At 34.7% G+C, this 26,897-nt stretch overlaps 1 pseudogene; it reads left to right on the forward strand.

The window, feature by feature from the left end:
* The first annotated feature begins 4,197 nt into the window (after positions 1-4,197).
* On the forward strand, positions 4,198-26,897 carry LOC149570719 (WAT1-related protein At5g47470-like; annotated as a pseudogene).

Below are 26,897 nucleotides of genomic sequence, written 5' to 3' on the forward strand. Positions count from 1 at the left end.
TCTTCCAAGAGTTCCAAGGCACCAACATCTACACCTTGTACTTTCATCGGCTATGAAGACAATGCAAAGGCTTATAGACTTATGGATCTAGAGACTCATGAGATTTTTGTCGAGAAGGATGTTCATTTTGAGGAAAGTTCACCGAGCTTATCCTCTACCCCTCTTTGGACTTCATACACAGTGGAAACTGATAGTGACACTAGTGATAGTGCTTCAACAGGTTTAGACATGTGGGGTTCTATCGACAGTTGCAATGAGAGGTCACATCAGTCTAGTCCACATGCTTATATTGCCACAGTGAAAGGTCCATCATAGCATGGTACATCTCATCTTCCAGCTCTAGCTTCAGTTGACTTGGGAGATAGACTTGAGGACTTACATCTTCTCATTGATGATGATTCTTCTACAATTTTTGCGAGGGCTCACTCTAACCCTCATGTCCATTCTCTACATGATCAATATACACAGGTTGGCGTGATTGTGGATCCTTATGAATAACAATTAGTGGAGGTCTCTTTGTCAGTAGAGGAGACAGATGGTTCAGTGGAACAGGTTCAACAGACATCCTTGACAGATATGCATTCGTTCTCTTCACCATAGTTGGAATGGGTGAACTTCAGCATCAGCCCAGGGATACTTGAGCAGGTTTCAAGGCCACCATACATCTTTAGGACTGTACCTTTGGCATTGTTTATTCCTAAGGGGAGAACACCATTCTATATTTGTGGACTAGGTTCTTCATCAGAGCGGCTTACACCTGTTGGCATTCTTCTTTTGGGGGGGGGGGAGCCTATTTTGTCTCTCTTCCTTCTTTCATTCTCTTATGTATATACTAGATGTATGTCGAAATGGGGGGGTTCTGATTACTCCATCCATCGATGCATCCTTACTTATCTCTCTTTTTGGGGGAGGGTTTTTCCCATGAGGTTTTCCCTCTTTCCCCACTTTATGGGAGATTGCATCTTCATTATGTACATGGGTACCTAATATGGCCTAGTAGTTGGGACCCATTATGTATCTTCATCCTAGTTTGTAAGCTTAAAGGCATTCCCCTGAGTTGCACTTAAGGGGGAGGTGTTGGTGTAAATACATACTTTACTATTTACACTTACTTAAGTTTACTTAGGTTAATGCATTATTTTATTATTTTTATTTGTGAGACACTTGGGAGTTTGCACACCTTTTGAGTTGTCATGTTGACAACACAGGAGTACACAACTCTATTTTAAGCACATGATGTCTACAACACTATTTTGTGTGTCCCACCCTTGTAGGCTTATCCTCTCATCACTGCACTTACTTCCATGCTTAATGGAGGATAACCCATATCTGGTGGACATGTGCTTGGTTATATGACACATCATGATGCTAACTTTTATGCATTCTGGAAGCTCTCCTAAGGCCTTTATATTCAGGCACTCCTAGTGTACTCTTATGAGAAAGTTATCGAATACATTGTTATTCCGATCATACTCTCTCTCTTTGGTCTACTATGTGCTTGTGTTTGAGTTCTTAGTTCCTGGGTGAATTTTGCCCCTAAGCAAATTCTTACATATATATATATATATATATATATATATATATATATATATATATATATATATATATATATATATATATATATATATATATATATATATATATATATATGTATGTATATGTATATCTATATACATATACATATATATACATATACATACATACATATATATATATATATATATATATATATACAAACATATATATATATATATGTACACACACACACACACACACACACACATATATATATATACATACATATACACATATACATACATACATATATGTATATGTATATGTGTGTGTGTGTGTGTGTGTGTATAATTTCATACCTTGTACAAATCATTCCTCATAGTTTAATAGTTAATATTTTAGTTTGATCAACTCCATACTTAGACAAATCATTGGTAATTAATGCTCAATGATTAACTTTCATAAATGTGGATATATATTTCTTACTTTTTTTGTATATGTTGTTTTTTTCTCTTGCTATTGGTTGTTGTTTAATATTTATTAATCAAAGAGATAATTATTTTATTTATGTGAGTGATGAATGAATGCATTTTATAAAATATTTCGTTAGATCAATGTAAGAAAAAAAGGGTTGTCTGGTTAAATTTTGAATTTGAATTTTGAAAAAACAAAGATTATGTATATGTTTATGCCTAGGTTATTGACCTTACAATGACAAAAATGACATTGGTTGTGCAAACAAGTGACTAGATCTATAATGGACATAATGCTTAGAAAAGAGAAATCTATAGGAGCATTATAGTAGTTGAAACCAAATATATGAGAATGTTTGTGCAAAAGATAGGGAAATGAGTCCAACTTAATACAAGATAGTAGTTTGTAAATGTATAAACATATCAAGAAATCTTTTTAAAATACATCTATACTTTGAATAGGATAAAAAAAAGTGTAAAAAAAAATAATGTAATTTTTATAAAGATTAATAAAATATTGATAAAAGCCTTTTACCGATGAAAAAAGGTTTTTCATAATAGACAAAAGAATACATTTCATTACATACATATTAAAATTTTACAATGATACTCATGTACTTAAATCTTATATTTAATATATATAATTTAGATATTTAAAATTAAAATAATGATTGATCATAAATCTAGAATAAAACTTATATACAAAATATCTAAAATAATAACAGATTACAAATATAAAATATTTATTTATGTTGTTATTTATTCACTTAAAGATAAATTTGCATTTTATTTGATATTATTGAATCTATTGAATTTTTCACTAGGAACCTTTGGTATAGAGAAGAAATAGTATATCTAGATTTAGGATACTTGTATGTGATAGATTGTGTGGCATATTATAATAAAGAGGATATGGGGGAGGGAAATATGTAAAAATGCTTAATAAAATACACGGGTTGAGAGTAACAAGAAAAACATTAGTTCCTTAGGAAAAATGGTGCATTGGAGAGCTTGAGTCCCTACCTTGTAACGGGAAAGAGCTGCAAGATTGTAAATAACACATCATTTTCCTAGGCTATGATCATAAAAGATATCTTAATCCTAGGCTCATCGTCATCTATTTCTTATAAAGAGATTTTCATCTCTTTGATTTTCAACAATAGTGTGGTAAAAATTTACTTGTACTAAAACTTAATTCGAAATAAGTACATTAGATAAGAAGAGTATAATGAAAAATAATTTTCCTCAAACTTAAGCCATCACACTTTGGTTTGTCCTCATTCACTCTAATGGAAATATCAGATAAAAAATTTATAGTGACACGGAGACCATTTTCCTAATCTTAATCTGCCATACTTTGAATTGTTGCCCTCATGCATTCTAGTAGAAACAACACTTTAGCATTTCTCACTGCAAAAGAATCTACAGAACCATACAATTGGCCTTGCTTAGCTTATCCTCACAACTAAATAAATATAAGTTCAATTCTTAATCAGACAATCTAAACATCTTACATAGTTTCTTCCATGGGTTCACCATCATCTATTTCTTTAGTTCTAATTTTCTTGAGAACCTGCATCATATTTGATTGCATTAATAGAAATTTCTATTAAGATATTTTATTTTAAACCAAATACTAGATTTAGTAGTTTTCCATTTCTCTCCACATAGTACAACAACCCTAATTTTCCAAGCATTGCAACTATGAATAGCTATGACTTTCATCAATTTATCCACTAATAAGCATTTGAGACACATGTGTGACAATGTTATGTTCTAACCAACATCTTAAGGGTCTAGCATCATAAACCTACAAATAAAAAAATATAGATTTAATCAACATAAAAGATCTCAATAGGGAAATTGTACAAATACAATAATATAGTATTCAAATTGTATATATTAATAGAACTTGAAATTTATAACCAATAAGGTTTTGTTTTCTTTTGTTCTAACGATTTCAACTAATTAGTATAACAAGAAATTCCTCAAGGAAAAGAACTTTGAAATTATATTTAAAAGGTTAGTTTCCTTTCATCCAGTTTGAAGATGGTTCGAGTGTTTTCTTATGTCTCATCCCCATGTTCTAGTATAGAGTTCAAACCTTTCTACTTTACTATTCAATCAATGAAAATAATGCTTTTTAAACAAAGACACATATGTAGAGAGAGATTGTGGAAGGGTGGAAAATATCCTTCCAAAAGAAAAAATGTACATTAAGGGAGATTTTCCTCTTGGCTTATAGGACATAACCATTTATGCCTCCTTGGTGGGTTCTTAGATTTCTTTTGTTGTGATTGGTATTCTCATGGGAAATAAACGGAAAAGGGTACAAATCCCCCCTTTTTTAAAAATCTTATTCTAGTGCCTTTAGGGGCTTGGTACTCAACCCTTTTTCCTTCTTCCTTGAAAAGTACGTAGTCCTCTAAATCATAATATTTTCTATGATAGACTTTCAAAAATCATAATATATATATGAATTTAGGAATAGGGAAAATCTAAGAAGTCCTCTAAAACTATAAAATTTTCTTGCATGATGGCATGTGGGAATTCAAAACTTGAATACAACATGAAAAACTATAGTAGAGAATAAAGTAATATTGTAGTTAGCACTTGTTAAGCTTGAGTGGGTTAGGTAGTTAGGAAGTGAGGGAATGTGTCAGTTGGTCTTCCTAGCCAACCAACCCTTTTACAAGCACTTAGAATATTGATAATGTACTCATAATATCTTGGAATGAATAAAGAAAAGTATTCTTTCACCATTCTGATATTGTGGTAATCATGTACATGCTATGTTATTACTTTGTAGGTATATATCTTGTTATCATATAAATGTAAGTAGTATTTGTATTCTACATTTTGGTGTCATTGCCTAAGTCTGAACCCAGAGGTCATTGGCAAGACATGATGGATTAATGGGAAGACCCTTCCTACCACACATATAAGTAAGAACTAGTAATAGAAAAGAGGAGGAAATAACAAGAGAAGATCAATTGACATGAGATCTGGTGACAACCTGGGAAGTTGTGGTCAATTAGTACATGCAAAGGGAATCCTATAGCAGAACTATTTTTGAGGGCACGGTACATAATGAAATTTTGATGTCACCAGTAGTGTATGATCTATTGGGAAAAATTCCTCACCTATTGGCATGAAACTTGTTATGTGTTGAGGAAGAAAGAGCCGAGACAGAAAGGAAACAAAGGAGGCAATAAGTACTCCAACAATTTGTTGAAAGGATGACAAGGGAACACAACTTGGATGAGCGTGACAATCCTAGGAAGGGAAACATACACTAAACTAATTCATGACCTTTATTCCAAAATAATATTTGAGGTAGCAACCAAAGGAAGAAACTGAGGAGGAATTCACCTTGAAGATATTACGTCTCCAATAGAAAAAGGAGAGATGACATAACATAAGGGGACATGGGGATCCCACTAGAATCCAAGAAGAGTTGATTGAGCATACAATCGAAGGTATAGCCAATTTGGCTATCTTTGAGATAGCACGAAGTTAGGGTGCATAAATTTAGAGACCCCTACATGGAGAGAACTTAGACAAGAGAAAAACCTAAACATAGGAGAATAACATACTTGTAGGTTCAACAATCAAGAATCAAGTCTGTTAAGAGGGAACTTTGAGTTTTGAGAAAGTATTCCATTAGGACGGACTATTCCATTTGGAGGAAGTGCACCATCAAGAAGGATTATTCCATCAAGAAGAAGTGTTCTAGAAGGAAGAATTACTCCTTTGGGGGGAAGTTCTTTGTTAGGAGGAAATGTTCTCGGAAGAGGAGCCATTTCACCTGGAAGCAAACCACTAGGAGGGAGTATTCTACCAAGAGGAAAAAAGGACAACATAATAGCAATAGACAAGGAAAAATTTCCTAGATTTATCGAGGATAGTTCAGAGGACCTTGCACGTCACTATAAAATATGGATAACCATATGGCAAGATAATAGAGAGAATAATGGAGACGAGTGGCTAAAAGAATTCCCTGCCACACTAAGAGGTATAGACATTGACTAGTATACAGATTTGGAGGAAAGAAAGAAAAAAACATGGAATAATCTTCACATAAACTTTGAGGAGGAATCCAGACTCCTGAGGGACAATGATGAAATAAAGACCTAGATTTTTAATACAAGGCAAGGAAAAAGTGATTAAGTTAAATCTTATAATAGAAGGCTAAAAGAGATGATAGGGAAACTTGACAAAAAGTCTAGGATAGACTAAAGAAAAGGTGGTTCATTGAAGTAATGACATCATCCCTTAGGAAAAAGATAAAAATGGTTCCACTATCAACCTTTGTGGATGCACGTACTCGCACAATGGACATAGAAAGTGAGAACAAAACCTCCAAGGAAAGAAGGCACGAAATTGTGAGTGAAAGTTCAAAAGAAAGTGAGAATGAATCCAAAACCATCCAAGTCCCAAGAAAGGTTATGAGGTGATTAATGAAGGAGGTAATGGGGAGTAAGGAAGAGGAAAAAGAAAGGAGGGAGATATGGTGCACAAACTGTGAAAAGGAAGGCCATACAAAAGGGACATGCCCGTGAAAAGTATTTTGTGAGATTTGTCAGGTGTTGGGACATGCAATCAAAGACTATCCCTATAATCTTAAAAAAGATAATGCTCAAGTATTCTTCACACAGGGAGAAAAATCCACACCACTCTTCACCCCTCCAAAGAACACAAATATAGAAGCTTCATTGGGAGGATATAGAAATAATAGAAGAGGGAGTAATAATTATAGAAACAACAAAATCAATAATAAAATACCCTGACAAGCAATCCAATATGATTCTAAGGGAAGACCTATGATCCAATGTAGGTGGTGCAATGAATGGGGAAATTTTACATGAGATTATCAAAATGGAGGAGGGCAGAATGGATAATTTCTATGTCAATGGTGTGGACTAGGAAATCATGAGGATGCAAATTTCCCAAGACAAAAGGGGGTGAATATGTTAGACATTGAAGAACCAGAAAGTGAAATCATTTACATCAAAAGGATGCAATCCATGAAATTGGACTACCCAGATGTTACTATAGATAAGGAACAATTTCATGAAGCACAAAAATAAATTCAAGATAACATGTGAGAGGAAGGGAAGGGAAGGTTAGATAAACTTACTATGGATGGGGGTGTACCAAATATCGTGAGGTAAGTATTGGAGACCACCATCCCAATGAAAATTGTTGATTTACTAGAAACATTACCTTAGTTGCATGTAGCATTAACACAAGGGGCAAGTCTCAGAGGGATACTCTCTAAGGAAGACAAGAAAGAAAAAGCATAGGTTGAGATAGAAAACAATATCCCATTCACTACAGGAATGGGGAGGACATCAACAATAGTAGAAATGGAAATATTGGGGTCTAAACTCTTGAATACTATTGTTGATGGAGGTTCTAGTGTAAATTTTTTATCTGAAGAAATGTGGAAGGCAATAGGGAAACCCACACTCTAGCCACCTAGATTTCAATTGGTGGGAGCAATTCAACACAGAATTAAGCCAATAGGAATCCTAATGGGACAAAAAGGGATATGATTCTTTTCTAGGAAGAGTATGGCTAGTTAAAGAGAAAGATACTCATAATTGGAAATGTAACACTCTATCTATTGAATCAAAGGGAAAAAATACACCATAGACCTGAAGAACCAGTCAATAAGCTAGGACATGACATTAGATTCAAAAGAAGAGGAGGAAGATCATGTAGGGGTAGAACTAGATGAGGAAGGGGTAATCAGAATTGGGGAATAATCAGAATTGGGGAATGCTCAAAAGATAAAACAAGCTCCCTCAATGGATTATTCCACTAGAATATGGGAGACTATGAAGTCTTCTAGCCCGAATCTAATATGTTGCAAATCCAAGAATCAAATTCTAAAGAAAGATACTTGGAAGGGTATAAGGAATATAGAGTAGGTGTAGTAACCATTAGCAAGACACCATCACACATATTTAAGAAAGAGGTAGAATATAAGGAGGCCAAACTCCAAACAATAAACCTTGGGGAAGAAGATCAACGTAAGGAATTTCTGATAGGGGACGACCAAGATCCAGTGTTAAAGGCTACAACTTTTAGAATCTTTCTAGAGTACAAGGACATCTTTGCATGGATGTATAGGGACTTGAAAGGGGTGCCTCCAGAGCTATGCTTCCATTGGATTCCATTGATACTTGGAGCAATACCAGTCTAAAAATAACCTTATAGAATGAATAAAAACTATACAGCCAAGGTCTAGGAAGAAATCATAGAAATGCTAGAAGCAAGAATAATATTCAAGGTACAAACAAATGAATGGGTATCCCCTATAGTCATATCATTGAAGAAGGATGGAAACCAAATTCAGATATGTGTCGACTTTAGATGTTTGAATGTGGTAACCATGAAAGACCCTTTCCCCATCCCTTTCACTAATACCATCTTAGAGGAAGTGGTCAGCCATGAAATATATTCTTTCATGGATAGATTTTTAGGATATAATCAGATTAGCATTGTGGAGGAAGATAATCTAAAGACTAAATTTGTTGTTAAAGATGATCTACATGCCTATAACTGAATGTCATTTGGGCTATGCAATGCACCAACCACATTCTGGAGAATCATACTACACATCTTCGATGATATGTCGATAGGAAACTTTAAAGCCTTTCTAGATGACTGGTCTATTTATAGTGTGAAGGAACACCACCTCAAAATTATTAGTGAATGCATGGACACATGTCATAGAGAATGGTTGGCCTTGAATCCAAAAAATGAAGATTTGTGGTTCTACAAGGCAGACTTCTTGGTCATATTGTATGCAAGGAAGGATTAAAGAAAGATCTTGACAAGATCAGGGTTATTCTAGAAATGGAGGCTCTGTCATACGTAACAGGGATCAAATCCTTTTTGGGGCATGTGGGGTACAATAGGAGGTTTATCAAAGGATTTACAAAAGTATCTCTACCCTTGGAAAAGATAACAAGGAAAGGAGAATGGTTTGGATGGAAGAAAGAATAGGAGGATGTGTTCCAAACATTAATAAGAGACTAATTGGAGCCCCAATCCTCATATTGTTGAAATGAGATTGTTTTAAAGTGAAGTACCTGTAATGGAACAATCATTATTTTGTCAATGATGTCAAACTTGCTATGTGCTAGTGAGACAATTTCTTTTTGGTTTGAAAGCTATCATTTAGTTGATTGATGAAGAGGATTTGAAAAGAGGAGATAACAAGAGCACCTATAGAAAGGTTGAGTTATTTGGTGTATAAAAGGAGCACTAAGACCAAGTAAGACATTGATACTATAGTGTATTGTTTATCTACTTAAAGTATGCATTGAGAGATTAAGTAAGAAAAGTCTAGAAGAAGATCAAGTAAGAAAAGTGTCTACCAAGCCTTGTTGAGCAATCAATGCAAGATGAGAAGAAATCAGTAGAAGCCGAGTGAAAATCAAGAGGTGCCGAGCAAAGAAGAAAAATAGTGCAAGCCAAGTGAATGTTAGTATATGCTAAGTAAAGTTTAGTTGGTGCTAAGCATCAGTAAACTTTAATGTTTTCTGATTGAGCTAGTGTTGGCCGAGTGACAAAACAATATAGATGCTAAGTGACAAAAAATAGTGTTAAATCAAAGATTTGACAAATTTGACTGACTAATTTAATTTCTTGAATTATGTGAAGCATGTGGAAGATAACTGAATTGGTGGAACAAAATTCAAGGTAAACTATTTTGAGGTGAATTCAAGGAGGATTGTAGAAGAAGTTTCAAGAGGAACCAAATGGAAAAGTGGGTAGATTCATTTAATCCTACCTAACCCTAAAATGGGTGATTGTGGTTAAGCGAAAAAAGATCTAAATTCTCTATTTATACAGATAGTTGGTCAAAAGAAAAGATTTTCATGTCTAAGATCCTAAGGAAGACAAGGCGTCTAGGGTATTGCTTCATCTAGTAGCCAAATAGAGGATACTGTAGTTGGCATACAAAGCAAGAAGACTTAAAGGGATGAATGCTTGAAGGGTAAACAAGCTATCAAAGCTGAAGTGTATGAATGCCAAGAAAAATGGAGGATTGAAACAAAGATCTATAATCTACTAGTGAGTTGTAAGTTTTTATCAGATCAAGTCCTATTATTGCTTTCTAACAACTATACCAATGTGGATAAAATCCTTTGGATTAAGGTTGACCTAACAATCATTTGTAAATCATTTAATTGGGTGACATTCTAATGGAATGTTCTAAATTCTTTTAATAGGACTCACTCCTAATAGGGTGATTGAAATCCTTTAGCCAAGTCAAATTTAACACTATATATTGTAACCTTTAACAAGGTTGGCCTTTTACAAGGCATCACTTCAAAAGAGTGAGAATTAGTAGCATGTTACTGGTGGTTTTTCCCAAATTAGGTTTCCAAATAAAATCCTTGTGTCAAATTATGTGAATGTGTTTATGGTATTTCATGTTTACATTTTTGCAAAGTCATTTTGACCTAGGATAGTAACTTACAAAGTTAAAGTATTGTATGATCTAATGGATGTATGCATGTTAAGGTTTTATGGATATGGATTTGATTAGCATTGAAAAGTTTTATTTCTACATCTAGACCTTAGATAATTGATTTACCCCCCTCTTAGTTATTCTAAAGAATTCCAATGCATATACCATGACTAGAACAAAGAGTTCCATATCCATGTGGATGCATCCAACTATGCAATAGGTGCCACTTTGGCACAAACTAGGAAAGAAGGGCTAGACCACACAGTGTATTTTGCAAACATGCTTTTATCAAAAGCATAGCACACCTATAGTACCACTGAAAGGGAATCTTTAGGTATGGTCTATGCCATACAAAATTTAGACATTACTTATTAGCTAAACCCATTACATTTTTTGTGGACCATCAAGCCCTAATGTACTTGGTAAATAAGTTGGTGATTAAAGGAAGAGTGAGTAGATGGTTAATCCTATCATAGGAGTTTATGTTTAAGATCATAGTCTGACTAGGAAAAACTCATGTAATCACTAATCAATTGTCTAGAATCAAGTTAGGAAAAGCCTCTAACAGTGGAGTAAATGAAGATTTTCCAGATGCACAGTTGTTCCAAATTGTGGTGCTACCTCAAAGATACAAAAAGATTGCACAGTACTTGTCCATAGCCACCTTTCCCAAAGAGATGTTAGTAGTATAAAGGATAAAACTTGCACTCAAAAGCAACACATCCTAGTTGATCAAAGGATTATTACACAAATTAGGACTGGATGGGGTCTTAAGAAGATGTGTCATGGGGGAAGAAATTCTAGGAGTACAGAAAGAGTCCCATGAAGGATTGATAGGAGGTCACATGGAACCCGATACAACTACAAGGAAGGTTTTATTGGTGGGACTCTAGTGGCCCACATTGTATGCAAATGCTAGAGAATGGGTGTTGAGCTATGACACATGTCAGAGACCTGGCAAACCGCTAAAGAGGGACTTCATGCCACTATTTCCAACTCAATCACAATAACTATTTGAACATTGGGGACTAGACTTTGCGGGTCCCTTACCTATAAGAAATACCCATCAGTGTAAGTGCATAGTGGTCACAACATAGTATCTGACAAAATGGATAGAAGTACAGGCTCTGCCAGATAACACAACTCTCAATACTACCAGATTTTTGTATGAATAAATAGTAGCTATATTTGGGACTCCACTCCAGTTGACCAGTGATAGGGGGCACATTTTATCAATAAAACGATTAGGATAATGATAAGTGAGTACAAAAAATTTCATTCCTTTTCCAATCCCTATTATCCAAGGGAAAATGGCCTAGAAAAATCCACTAATAAAATACTAGTAACAATTTAGTATAAGACCTATGGAGTTGAAGAAAAAGATTGGGAAGAACGACTCGCAGTGGTGGTATGGACGTACAGAACTACTTATAAGGCTACCATTGAACACACTCCATTTCATCTAATGTATGGTCTGAAAGTAGTAATTCCAATAGAACACATAGTACCAAGTCTATGAGTGGTAATTCAAAATAGGTTGGGAGATGAGGAGAGTATAAATGAAAGACTCCACACTCTGCTAAAACTAAACAAAAGGACGGCACTTGCTTAATGGGATACCAGAGTAACCCAACAAAGGCATAAATTTTGGCATGAAAAGAACTTTAAAAAGATGGATTTCAAACTAGGCCAATTGGTACTCAAGTATAATGGAAAGAATGAAATAAAGCCAGGAGAATTTAAAATCTAGTGGTTGGGACCATATAGAAAAATGGAGGTTAAAGAAAATGAGTCAATAAAATTGTCAACTCTAGATAATAAACTAGTGAGGGGCTCAGTCAATGGGTCAAAATTAAAGCCATATCAATAAAGAGGGGAATGCGTAAGCACTTATTATATCAATATAAAGGAAAACTCCAACCTAAAAGAAGATATAATATTATAGAGGGAGAGAAATTTAAAAGACCTAAACAAAGAAAAGGGGGCATATAGAGTATGCACAAGAGCTACCACATTATCTCACAACTGTTAGCCCTGTGAGAATGAGAGAACCAAAGGAAGTTAGAGATAGAACAAACCTAGTATGGATAGAGCTGTATGACCACATGAAGGAGAAGAAAAGAGCCTAAAGGGGCCACATGTGGCATATGAACTAGGGGAAAGGAGGATGTATAACATAGGAGAAGTCTATAGAGAAAGGTCGTATAGACAAGAAGGTCAATAGAAAACCATATGAATGACCGTACATGGGACAAGCTATATAGAGATATCACTTGAGATCTTCCATATGGGTTGGACGTACGAGGAGGGTAGAGGTTGTACAGAATAGAACCACCATACAAGTGGGATGAGAGGAGGTCATATGGAGCAGGGTCATACATACCAAGGTCATACAGAGTAGGGTCATCTATATGGAGGTCATAGGAAGTAGAGTACAAAGAAAATGAATACAAATTAGTCGAATTGGTCACAAGACAGTGACAAAAGATCAAGTTGTAAAAGGCTTCTCTAGTACAAAGGAAAAAGAAAGCTATGAGGAAGGGGTTGTACCAAGAGTAACTTCCTATATTGTAGAGGGTCCCTACACAAATATTGAGGCATACCATGTATACAATAACTACCAGAGTCAAAAAAAACTTAAAGTCATAGGCATTCCTCCTAAATACCACAAAATGGTCAAGTCTGGGAAATCCTAGTAAAGGAAAGATCTTTGATTTGAAAAGGAAGAACTCTGTATTTCTCATGAAGATGAAGGAGGTACAAAATCCTATAGGCAAGGGGGACAAAGGGAAGATAAAATAAAGGATCACGACTACCAACATTTCTTTTGAAAGCATCATGGGCAATGAACGTTGCATCTGGTGGGAGCGTATAGAGGATAATAACCCTCTCAAATAGGCATTGAGGAAGGCTGAAGTAGGAAAAATTATCTTCATGCCAATATTTGATTTTAAGGAGTTTGAACCCATATTACGAAATATGGTGACAAGTTATGATAAATCATACCATCAATCTATAGTCTAGTATTTCCAGCATCCCATGACAATTTCTTACTCAGCTAAGGAAATAAATAAGGTTTTTGGAATCCCTAAATAAAAAAAGGAACTTGAAAAAAAACTAATGTTAGTGGAAGAAAAGAAGAAATGGTTGAGGTTAATGTGTAGAAAGGATCTCACAAATCAGGAATGGGAAGGAATTCTGAAGAAAAGTAGGGGTCAGAAGAATATCTTCATTACTAATGATGAATGATGGTGCATTATTGACTTGGTAAAAAATAAAATCACAATAGGAAGCCACATTTGATGTAGGAGCATCCTAGGTGTAAGAGCAATCTTAGATCACCCAAAAATATTTTATTTTTAGTCTTTTCTATTTTAATAAGGACTAGTAGATAGGGTGGTTACTATTTATGAGAGCTTGCTATTTTCAATAAGTTTTTCATATGAGCTTGGAATGTTCTCATTTTCTATATGAAGGTTCATTTTAGAGTTATAAGGCTACCATAAAAATCTCATTACTCCAGCTTAAGTATCAAAGAAGTTATTGTAGATTTTTGGTGCAAACATTTGTAGAAAAATCTTCAGGCTCATCATTGGAGGCCTTAGAGTGCCTGGATGAGGTCCAAAAACTAGACGAACGAGCACTTGCACCATATCGAGCCTATAGATCAAGAGTTGGCATTTTTGAAAAGTGGTTATAATTGCCAATCAGAGTAACAGTTCAAGAGTTATGCCCTTCCAAAGTTGGGCTATTTGAAATATCTAAAATAATTATCAAAGATGTATTTGGCTGACTCTATATGTATTGTTAGGGTCTGTTGGCCCTAGGTATTAAGTTTCATTGTCTAGAACCTTTCCAAGTGGCACAAAATTTCCTATTTAAGAAAGGCCCAAACATTGTCTAGAACAACTCTGGGTGGTAGTTCGTAGCTTATTCTTGTCGATTACTATAATGAAGGTGCCCATGTGGGTTAGCATATTGTACTTGTGAATTCTATAATTTCGCATTTGCAGCACAAATAAGAAGTCCATATTCTGTTCTCGCATTTTCTGTTGTTTCTTTATTCCTGTTATGTGTTTATGGTATTAAGAGGAGCACCCTTCATCAACATTTCAGATATTTCTCTCTAGATGTTACTCATAGTTGATGGATTGCATTAGGGGGAGGCATATAATTTGGCATAAATTTTTTTAGAAAGACTGAGAATTCATGGAATCAAAGCACAAAGTATTCTACATGCCCCACCATCTTGTGGCTTTATTCCTTGAAGTGATACACACCCAGTTGGACAATAAGCCCAGAGGGGCATTGATTCTAGCCAGCAAGGTGGAACCCTACAAGCGAACCATAACATATTGGCTTCATATGGATACCGTGGGAGGAGGATCCTACATTAGAGAACCTTGGAAGAAGAAATAAAAAAAAGTAGCTAGTATGGAGGAACAATAATAGGAGGCACCAAATGGAAGCCGGGAGGAGGATGAGGGAGAAAGTTTGGCTAGCAGTGATACAGATTCATCTTCTTCAGACTCCCAAGAAGCTGAAATCCACTTAAGTCACTTGAAGGGAACCTTGAAGGAATTTACCTTCCTCCCACCCATGAGTGGGCCACCACCAAAAGGGATGTCATAACCTACTGAGATTTACCATAATGAGGGTAGTGCATGTTGGATACAATTGATTAATTGTGTGTTGTCTTTCATATTACACAAGTGTCATATCAGTTGATAGTCAGTGCATGCCGAGCTTAGTTGGTTAGTATAGACAGTTTTTCTTATTTATCGAGTGTTCCTATGTTTGCTCTATACAAAGACAGTGTCTATCAAGCTCACTCAGGCATTGAAAGAATTTATGTAGGAAAAGAGCGTTAACCGAGCTCACTCAGTTAATGAAGGAAAGTTGAACATAATTAATGTTAACTTAGTTCACTCAGTTACCAAAGGATTTTTGCAAGTTCGTAGTGTTAACCAAACTTCTATTGGTTAACATAGGAAATTGCTTCAGAGTTAGTTTCTACTGAGTTGGGTCTATTAACAAAGGATTTTCTTATTTTGGCACATGAAGCTTAATTGTTTTATCTATTAGTTCTAGCTGACTATGATGATGAATATTGGTTAGTCTAATTTGTATTTAAGCTAACTTGACAATCTAGAAGGTATAAGCAAAAGGTCAAGTTGTGATTTCAAAGTATGCAAGAAGTGTTGAATGAATTGCAAGAGATAAAAGGAGGAAGTGAACTTGAAGGATAAGAAGAATATCATAGTGAAGCAAAAAAATGATATTCGACCAGGAAGGGTCAAGTGTAAGCTAGAACTGAGATCTATAATCAGCAATTCAGTTGCATCTCAATCAATTCATTTCATTGTCACTCTCTAACCATTATAGCAGTGATCTAAAATCTCTTAATAGAGTTGGTTTATCAGCCATTTGTAAAATCCTCTAACAAGGTGGCAATTCCATTGAATTATTTCAAGACCTCTTACAAGGCCACTCCTAATAGGGTGATTAAATCCTTTAACAAGGTCACACCTAACAGTGTGTTTTGTAACTTTTAATAGGGTTGGCTCCTAACAGGGTTTACTTTAGAAGAGTGAAAAATAGTAACTAGTTACAATTGGTGGTATTTTCCATATTGGGTTTTCATGTTAAATCTTGGTGTCATATGTGTTCATGTTATTTTTTTCATGCTTGCAATCAAGATTAAGTAATCACTGACAATATCTTAAGTTCTCCAAAGTTAACATTTTCTATATTTACTGAGCTACAGTATTTAATATATGTTTACCAAGCATGAACAATATTCAATTTTCAGATTATAATTTGTACTAACATCTAAGGGATTTGGGATTTATTTCAGCAATAACTAATTCACCCCTCCCCTCTTAGTTACTCCTCTTATATTTCCAACAATATAGGAGCCATGATTGGAGAGAAGATTACGACCTATACAACACTGAGGAGGATGTCCCCACACAAAATCTAGATGAAGGGTTGGTAATCAAAGAGTAGTATGCACTAGCCATAAATTCTGCAATGGGAGGCCACCAGATTATCATTTATATGGGTTGCATAATTGGTCCCTCCAGATCAAAACATTCACACTAAGGTGATAGACTTGAGATGCCAGCCAAAGTGTGACATAAGCTAAAATTATAAACACTATCAGGCCCTGAAGTAGTTCACCTGGTTGCTTTGGTAGTACAATCGACAAAGATAGGGAATGCTTTCCACCAGTAGGAAGAAGAGATTGATGCTATGAAGGATATGCCTATGGGAGATATAGTCTTGGAGGAGTCCACCAAATTACTTAAAGAGGAAGGGATGGTATCTTCACCTACCACCATAGTGCTTAGATAGGAGAGGTTGATGGAGATACATAGTGCAAGGGTGGAACCATCAAACACGTTCTCATTCATAACCAAGGCTCAACTATTTTTCATTGAGTTGCAAGCTATGGAATGTTCCACTTAGGAGGTCATGAAATAGGTGACATCTCAGAATATGGAAGTTGTAGTGAAAGTAGTTGAATGGTTGTCAGTATTTATGCATGATGGTTGCCATATAGATTAGGAACTATTACAACAGAGTGGGTATACACATGAGGAAGTGGTCGTAGAATGAACAAATAGGTACACCATTCCCTCCACCAAAAAAAAACCACCTTTCATGGAGACCCTTGTAGACATAGAAGTTTCTTTCCATAGAACCTACTTGGAACTCTAGCAAAAAAATAGTTTAGCTAAGGAGTGGGAGCTTGAACCAAATAATCTTCAAGACAAATGGAAGGCTGAGAAAGTTTCCATGGAAGAAGCCTAGGGGATGGAAATAAATAAATTGGAAAATAGGATCATCATAGCAGAGGCAAAGAAGATGGATGCCTTGTGAGTACTACAGAGAGTTCAGGAAAAAAAAAAAGTAGCTAAACGAGACCTCAAATGGCTCTGTGGAGCTCCAAGTATAGGGATGACTTCCCAACCCTCTTCTTAAAGTCAAGTTTTTGTTCTAGTGTATTTGGTGGTCATCTGGGAGATGACTTCTTTTATTGGGAGGATAGATGTAGTAGAGAATAAAGTAATATAGTATTTAGCACTTGTTAAGCCTGAGTAGCTCAGGTAGTTAGGAAGTGAGGGAATGCGTCAGTTGGTCTTCCCAACTAACTGAACCTTTTAATAAGCACTTGGAATATTGATAATGTACTCATGATATTTTGGTAAGAATAAAGGAAAGCATTCTCTCACCATCCTAATATTGTGGTAATCAAGTATATACTATGTTATTACTTTTTAGGTATATATCTTGTTATCCTATGAATGTAAGTAGTATTTCCATTCTAAAAAATCATCCCCAAAGCACACCCTGACAGTGTGTGAAGCATTTTGTTTCAATTGCAGTCTTGGTCTAAAATATTTCATAACATTATATAATATTTCTTGGATACTTCAAGGAATGTTATAAACTTAAATTTGTTCAAATATATGTTGGAAAAATGTGGAAAAAATTTCCCAAGATGAGTTTAGCTTTGTTGCTTCAAGTGCTTGCACTCTCCTCTGGTGGGTGAGTTGTTTTGGAGTTGACTTTTTTATGTAATTGATAATCAAAGAGCCAAAATTAAAATTTTAATACTCTATTTGTCTGTTATTGAAGAATTTGTGCATTTCAAGCTTTGTTATTGATGGGATTGAAAGAAATATCTCCTTCCTTCTCTCTAGCATTGGCTAGCTTAGCACCTGCAATTATTTTTATTGTGGCATATGGGGTTTTCGGTGAGTAGTGTGTAAATGTTTTTGACATCTTCAAATATTGAGTTTTGGTATTTATTTTTTCTTGGATGGATTGTATAACAATTTTTTAACATCAATGTTTAGGATCATACTATATGATCTATCATAAGGATGTTTTCTACTTCTTGAAACATTTAGTTCCTTTTCTCTCCTACATCCTGATGATGGATCATGCAGTATGATTAAAAAATTATTGTACAATCAATCCCAACAGGAAAAAATAACATCAATATGGATTGTGGAAATTTGGTTGACTTAATATTGAACTATATTTTACCGAGTCTTATGGTTTAATTAGTGTACATTTTTATCTTTGCAGAATGGAGAAAGTAGATATGAAGTGTGCTCACTACCAATTCAAGATTGTGGGCATAATAATTTGTATGTGTGAATCCATGGCCATGAGATTTTTGTAAGGTCCTACATTAAGAAAAATTTTGCCTTCACCAAAACCTAATTCAAAAGACATCATTCCTAGCTTTCTACACAAGTGGAATTTAGATAAAACTATTACAAGATGCATTTACCTCTTAACACATGTGACAATCATGCCATCTGCTATGAAATTATGTGTCTTAACTAGTATTTTCCTTTTCTTTCTATATTTTACTCATCTTGATGTAAGAAGTTTTTCTCACATCCATGGAACCTTTGTTATAACAATTGCACCATTAAGTTCCAACTAATAATCTTGAGCATACAACCTGAAACATTGAAAAAGTATCCAACCCCATTGTCCTCGATAACAATCACATTACTTCTTAGCTCCATCCAAGTTGTTGTCTTGAAAATGATTTTAGACAAGGGTGTTGTTGCATCATCATGGATTTTGGGTTGGAGTGATTTTATGACATTTGTTTTTGGGATGAGTGGATTGCATTGACTTCTTTACAGTTGATATATTTTGATCAACTAAGTCACTTGGTTTGAAATGCTTTGTGTAGATTTCTAATTTGGAGGAATCACTTATGTAGGGAATCTTTTGCAATGCAATAATTTTTTTACTTTGTACTTATGGTGCATTTAGAAAAGAGGGCATGTATGTTAGGATTAACCTCAGACAAAAATAACAATTACATGCAAATATAACCAATATCAGAAAATAATAGATCACACAAAAGAGAACACAAGACACCAAGATTTAATGTGGTTCACCCAATCCTTGGGCTACGTCCACCAACAACAAGTCCAACATTATCATTATCTAGTGATTACAATATACAATCCCTTACAGTTCAATACAACTACAAGAAGCTACAATATCACCATTACATTATGAAATCCCTAACCCTAAGCTTTTTTATACAAGCTTTCACCTATTACAAAATTAGGGCTAGAATAAGTCATCCAATAGGAAAAATAGTAGTCGATGCCTTTTACAATATAAGGGCATTTTTTACTTCGGGGGTGCTGCCCGTCAACCCCACCTTGTACTGCGACAAGGAGTGCACCTGGGGCACTGCCCCCAAACCCTCGTAGAAATAATATGGGGAGAAAATTACACCGAATAAACCTCTGAGCTTGATTAGGCTCCACATCACAACAATGTATTTGTGGTGACATTCAACTATGTCTCTAATATTTTCTCTGCTATTTTGTCATCCTTTTTCTTAGGTGAAACCTTGCATTCAAGAAGGTGGGTTTTACCTTTTAAATTTTGAATTATTTACTCTCTCTTTTTTATTATGTGTTGGCTTCTAATTTTACAAAATTTTAACTTCCTATTGGATCAGAATGCCAGGGAATTAGCTAAAGACCATAATGGGCATTCTAAGAAGCAAAATAAAAGGACCAACTAACAAGACTCTGATGTTTTCTCCACTTTAAATTCTATAGGATTCAGGTGGGTATACCTAGGAATTCATTCTTTATTCACTTTAAATTCAAATTGTCAACATGAAATCCAAAATAACAGATGATTTAGCGTTGATTCTTCTAATTCTAGGACTGCAAAAGAGATGATAAATGACTATGCTATCAAACTCTAAACTCCATGAATTAAGCACAGGCTGATGTTTCAAAACTTCAACAATAGAGTAGTAAAATGATTGATTTATATGAATTTTTGCACTATATAAGATGTTCCAAACTAGATCAACTTCAAGGATGACCAATGTCTTAACTATTGGGCTATAAACTCACAGGAATTAGACATCTACTTCTAGATCTATCTTAACACTTTGTGAGAAGATTATCAATGTTCATTTCCAGATCTCATACTTATCAAAATCTTCAATCAAAACCATAAATTTCTTCCAATTTACATTAAGAATTTACATAACCCATTATCTTATTAGAAAAATAAAATTGAAATATAACTCAAAATAAATTACAACTGAAATTTAATAAACTTTTCCATTAAACCTCAAAGAAAAAAATGAAAATAAAATAAGAGAAAAGATCTAGGATGAACAACAAGATTTTTGCATTTTGTATTAACTTCTTTGAAATTGTATACAATTCAATGACAATCCCTATCAGAAAATAACTCTATTAGACAAGCTACTATTAACTCTCTTCATTCAACTTTGGAATCAAATTATACAGTATGCATGGACCAACTCAAAACATGAACAAAAACTCTATTTAGAGTAAGATCTTTGACCCTCACTCCACATCTTTGAAATCCTTTTATAGAATAAGGATTCTAACAAGCTTTATATGGGAGGACACATGTTCAAAATCAAGATACAACAACTTTTAATATGAGACAAAACAATTACAAAACGAATGTTGGAGATAGCCAAATTTTGAATAGCTATTAGTATGGATGTTTAGGATCAACTCTGTAATTTGTAATGAGAGCACACCCATAGTGGGTGAACCACGAAGATAAGGTGTCTCTATCAGATAGTTGTCCTACCTCTTCATACTCTTTGACATTTTTCTGCATGCTCAGTCACTATCTCCAGATGGAATTGCCTTTATGTCAGCTATCACTTCCCAGATATTAATATCTAATTCCTCATTTGGCTAGGTGACTCCCCTAACTCTATTCATTTCATTTAGGCATTTAGTCCATTTTGCATCAGTTAAAGCTCTAACCTGTGCAACTATTTTGTTCATATCTACCTCAAGCTTATATAATATATCAACAATATCAAAAATTGTTACAATGTAAGTTTTCCCATTGTTGTAGGCAACAAACCTTTCATGTTTCAAAATGCTATCAAAAGAGTCTGACCACTCTTACCATTTCTTAAGCTTGTTCTCATTGTCAATAATTTCAGGTATGAAGCCAAGTGTCCCTTTGGCAATGGCCTTCATTTTATTGTTTATTGATTGTAGCTTGGCAGAAAAGAATGCATTTAATTCTTTTACTCTATTCACCATTTTCCTTGTGGCAATAATAGTTTCCTTGGGAAATTCTTTATTTTGTGGAAAAACTGGGACCAACCTATCAAATAATGAAATATATGGACCCCACTTAGTGAACAAGGGAGAAAGAATGGATAGTGCCTCTGTACATTGGTATTCTTCTTCCTGCGATGTAATATAATTTTTGTGGATACTTTGAGAAGCTTGTTTAAGAACATTTATTTTATGTGAGAGCATACTCGCCATTGTTCTGATCTTTGTTTCTTTTTCAACTTCTAGCTCATCCACCTCCATCAGCTGATCTATACCCATATTTTTTGTATCAGTGTTAGTTTGGGTCTCCTGATCTTTGACCTCTGTGATAGGTCTAGTTACAATCTTCAAAGTCCTTACCTCATTCTCGAGGGTACCCACTCTCTTCTCTAGTATATATGTTTTCTTTAGTTCTTCCTCATAATTTTTCCTGGTTTCAATGGATATGCTATAAGTTTAATATAGTTTCTCTTCAAGCATATCCCATTTGCTCTTCCCTGTGAGTGATGCAGTGTTCATTAAATTATGAATTTGGTCACTTGAAGTAGTAGTGACATTCCAAAATATCACATTTTCTTGGGGTGAATCTCTTACTTCCATCAAAGTTGGCTTGTCAAATTCAAGGTCCATGCTCCATAGTACCATTTTCTTAGAGTTAACATTGAATCCAAACCCCTACAACTCTACTGTAATATTTGTCTCCTCAAATGAGACAAATTTATCTTGTCTTCTTATCCGGTCTAGAATGAAGGATGAATTAAGCTCCCATATAGGGAAAAGTAACATCCCACTTCTTTGCACTATCTCCCTAGCCTCATCCATAGTGAGAGTTTCACTATTTGGCTCATACTATTGGAGGTTTTGCACCACTTCAGCTACTTTTTCTTGTGAATCTCCTGGTTGCAGTTCGAGAGTGAGTTTATTTTGTTTAATCTTGAACAAGAATGTTTTGAACTCCTCTGAATTCATGAAGTCATCATCTTTCATGAATTCTTGAACTTGGATTATCCTTTCATCCAATATCCTCATTTGAAGCTCCAGTCTATTCGGGATTCATTCATTCTGGCCTGCTTGCCTTATTAAAAATTTATATGCCTATTGTCATCAAAATACTTTGCTCTCCTTAGCAGGATTTGTAGTGCCTTTTCCCTTGCCTTATCTGGGATCCCTATCAATATTTTCTTCTTCCTGCCACCTTGGGCCCATGATGCACTTGTTGGTTGATCATCTTCAATATCAAACTCTATTACATCATCATGTTGTGGAGATTTGGGTGTTTCTATGTCTCTTATTTCAGGAGGAACTTGAGACATAATGACATCAAAATTGTCTAGGCATTTATTATACCTATCTAGGTACCTATCCTCATGGTAGAAGCCTTTAAAGGAGGGGTCTTCTTTTTTCATCTCCTCTTCTACTCTCATGAGCTCTCTCTACTTTAAGGTCCTATCTTTGCAATCCTTTGTCTCTAGGCAGTTCATAATGATATCCTCCTCCCAATAGGGTTTTCTATTTGGCAAAGTGTACTTCCTCATCTGCTTCAAGGCATGCCTAACAAGGTCATTAGGATCATAGGTCCTTGAAGGAGTAGTAGGCAATAAGAATTCACTCATGAATCCATCTATTTCCTTAGTTGCATATTTGCCTATGACAAAATCTCCTATTTTGACATTTTTGGGAACAAAAGAACCCTCTTTTATTATAGGCCCTAGGTATTCCCTATTCATCATTATTAGTTGCTAGAAAGATTCTATTGTCCCCATTCTCTTTGGAATGTACCTAGACAAAACATGAGGGGGTTGGGGGCATCCATAAACCCTTATTAAAGAAAAAATATCAAAAAGGAAAAGACTTTCCCAGTCATGGCCTAACTTTCTATCTTCATTAGAGCATGTAGAGGGTCTAATTAGCATCCTAACCCCCTAGGGACCATCTTTGTTATATCAGCTAGCATATTGGAAATTGGTAAAAATAAAATCATTATAAAGAGCAATAGAATTGGAGTAAGGGTAAAACCTTTTCCACGGCTACACCAACAAGTTTTCTCCATTCTTCTCCATCCCATCAATGAAATAAGGACTAATGGACCCTATATTTTTGTAGAGGATGATGTTCATCAACAATGAGTAATGGTGGAATTTGAAATTCCCCATTTCTCCCCTCTGGGCAGTAGTAATCTCATTGTGCATAACATTTATAATGTGGGTCATAAATTCATAACCTACATTATGTTTCAAATCTTGAATATCTAGGGCCATGATATAAATGGTTTCAAGAGAATTCATTGTGTCATCCAGTCCAATCACCATATCTACTCCAAACATAGTATATGAAAGTATTTGCTGAAAAATTCTAGGGGCATGAAGTCTCCTACCTTCTTTGGGAGCTCACCCTTTTCTTTCTTGGACATAGGGATATGTCTTCTAATAACCCTTTTAGTGAAAAAATTATTTTGATTCTTAAATGTCTCACTCATCTTCTCTAGCTCAATGGGCTTTTTCATTAGTCCTCCAAGGTCAAAAATTTCATTGAAGGTTTTTCTATCCAAGGTGCATAGTAGACTCGTATCCTTCCTATGAAATCTATGAGTTGTAGGATTGTAGGATTTTATCAGAGCCTTCACCAATTCTACATCCACTATCACCGTTGGCATGATTAACTTTATCAAGTTTCTGATACAAGGGTTGTAGATTAGTGGTTTTTTAAACCTATTGTTGTAAAAATGCCAGAACAACTCATTTCCATTAGTCTCCAGCATGGTCGCATCTCTATAGAAACTGTATGTGTCTTTGAAAATATGTGAATTTACTGTCTGGGCATGCGATGATTTTGGTAGAAAGTAAACCCACTCCTCAACACATAAGCTTGCTAACTTAGTCCTTGGTTTCTCATCACCTTGAGTGGCTTCTTCTACATTGACTTGTGATATCATCTTACCCTCTTCCTATGCCATTTTTATCTAAATTTTATTTCTCTAAACACTTCTTCTATAAATGAATTTTATGAAACAACTTCATGCTTAATTATCTTTTGGCTCTGAAACTATGTGAATGTTAAAATTAAAAATCCATTTCATCACCTTTTAATTGTAGTTGAGCACATAAATAGCATTAATGGTGTCTTTAAGTCAGCAATATGCATGAGAAATTTAAAAAACTCAAAAAGTGTCACAATCTAGCTTTACGACACTTGTATTGCTAGCTTTCAAAATATTTTTTTGTAATTTTTTAGACAATGCCCATCTTTTTGGTAATCATGAGGTTATAATAGTCATTTTATTATTAAAATCTTAACTCTTCACAACTCCGCAAGGGTTATTCACTAGCTCTTATTTCTCCTTGTGACTATGTGAAACCCTTGATCACAACATCACAACTTATCTTTATGATGAACCCTTTATCCTTGTGACTAAGTGAACATTGTTCTTAAGTACTGCATTACTGCTTCATGGTCTATGCTTTACCTTGTGCCCTTAACCGTGCAACTGATCGACCACATAAATCTTTCTCATCCCTTGACCACTTCACATGATCACTGCTTAATTCTAGCATTAACATTTAAAACTTAGGACCACACGAAACCTTTTAGACCTCAATGATCACTCGATCACTGCCTTTATTTCCTTTTATCATTCTAACCTTGCAACCATGCCAACATTAAAAACTTACAAACTTTTAATTGTTTCACTACTTCATAGCTTCCTTCTCACCTTAAAGTTTTAACTTTGTGACCTTGTGATTAATATCTCATGCACTATAGTTAAAAACTTTGCCAGGTCGTTGGTTGCCACTTAACCATAATCTTGATCCATGAAACTGTGTGATTAAAGAGTTCTTCAAAGGTTCTAAACCTTTTTGCTAGTTTGCAATCTCTTATTTAACTGCAACTTTTAGACATGCAGATGTGTGATCAAAGAGATCACTAGGTCATGGCTTCAATTTATTACATGTCTTCTAACCACACAACCACACGATCAATGCTTGCTTCACAAACTCTTAATCATGCCACCATATCACAACTTATACTTCTTTTTACCTTTTAAACCTTGTGACCACATGATCAAGCATTTCAATTACCCACATTGATGGTTTTGCATCATCACGGCTACCTCATAACCCTGCATCTTCAAGTCTCCAACCATGATATCACAGCCAGTTGCTGAGTCACTCCATTACTTTAACTATTTGAAATTTAGGTTGTGAAGCATGGACTAGCATTTCTCTAACCTTGATCACACCATCACACCATAATTTTTATGTTAAACATAAGTACTTCCTTTCAAATGTCTCCATGTGTCAAATCCTTGTGCTGTTGATAGGGTTGTGGCTTCAATTCTGACTTCACTCTTTAACTGTGCGACCCTACAATCAATTGCTTACAAACCCCATCATTCCTTCATTATCTGAAAATATCTTTGGCTATAAACTACTACAACCAGGTGAAAAATGAATTCTTAAATACCATCCATTATCATGTCATAAACTATTAAAAGTTGCAATCATACAACGACCATGTGATTACCTTGGTCGCATGGTTGCACCTTGATTTTTTTTGAAGTCTTTGAAGAGCATGATTTTTTTTTTTATAATAAGGAGGGTTTCTATCATAATACACATGAGGATAAGATCTAGGATTTTTCTAGGGGAATACTTTGCACATGAAAATTGCAAACCCTAACTGCACATAATGAACACTGGATTTTCACAACATATTTTTAGGATTTCAACAAGGTGAAAAATACAAGCCAACATTATGAATGACTAGAATTGTTTCTGGGATATTTATTGTTTGGATTGTATAAATGCTTTTTCTTTTCTTTATAGGATCAATTGTAACATGTCAAATCATACTACAAGAGAGAAAAAGAACGTGGATCATATACTATGATTTGAAACATTGCAATCGATCCCAAAAATAATGTATACATTGATATGGATTATAGAAATTTGATATAACTAAAAGGTTTTTATAACAACATTTCATATTATACAAGTTAATTTGTCATCAGAATATGATGTGTTAGAAATGAAGAATTATAGAACATGTTCAAAAAAATCTTTTATAAAATTGAATCTAAAATTAAATGAACCAAAATTTATATATTCTAAAATTTATATAATGATTAAGTAAAATTTTTGTTTGACACCCTGCTAGTGGTTTAATGTTGTGAATAGTGTAATAGGTGTGCTACTAATATTTGGTGGTTTGCACTTGGTTCTATGGGGTAAAAGCAAATATGTCCATGAAAATGAGCAGTTGAACAAGAATTATTATATCCCCTATTAA

This window comes from Cupressus sempervirens, chromosome 3, assembly GCF_028749045.1.
Source record: "Cupressus sempervirens isolate cs-2001-9-10 chromosome 3, ASM2874904v1, whole genome shotgun sequence".
Lineage (NCBI taxonomy): Eukaryota > Viridiplantae > Streptophyta > Pinopsida > Cupressales > Cupressaceae > Cupressus > Cupressus sempervirens.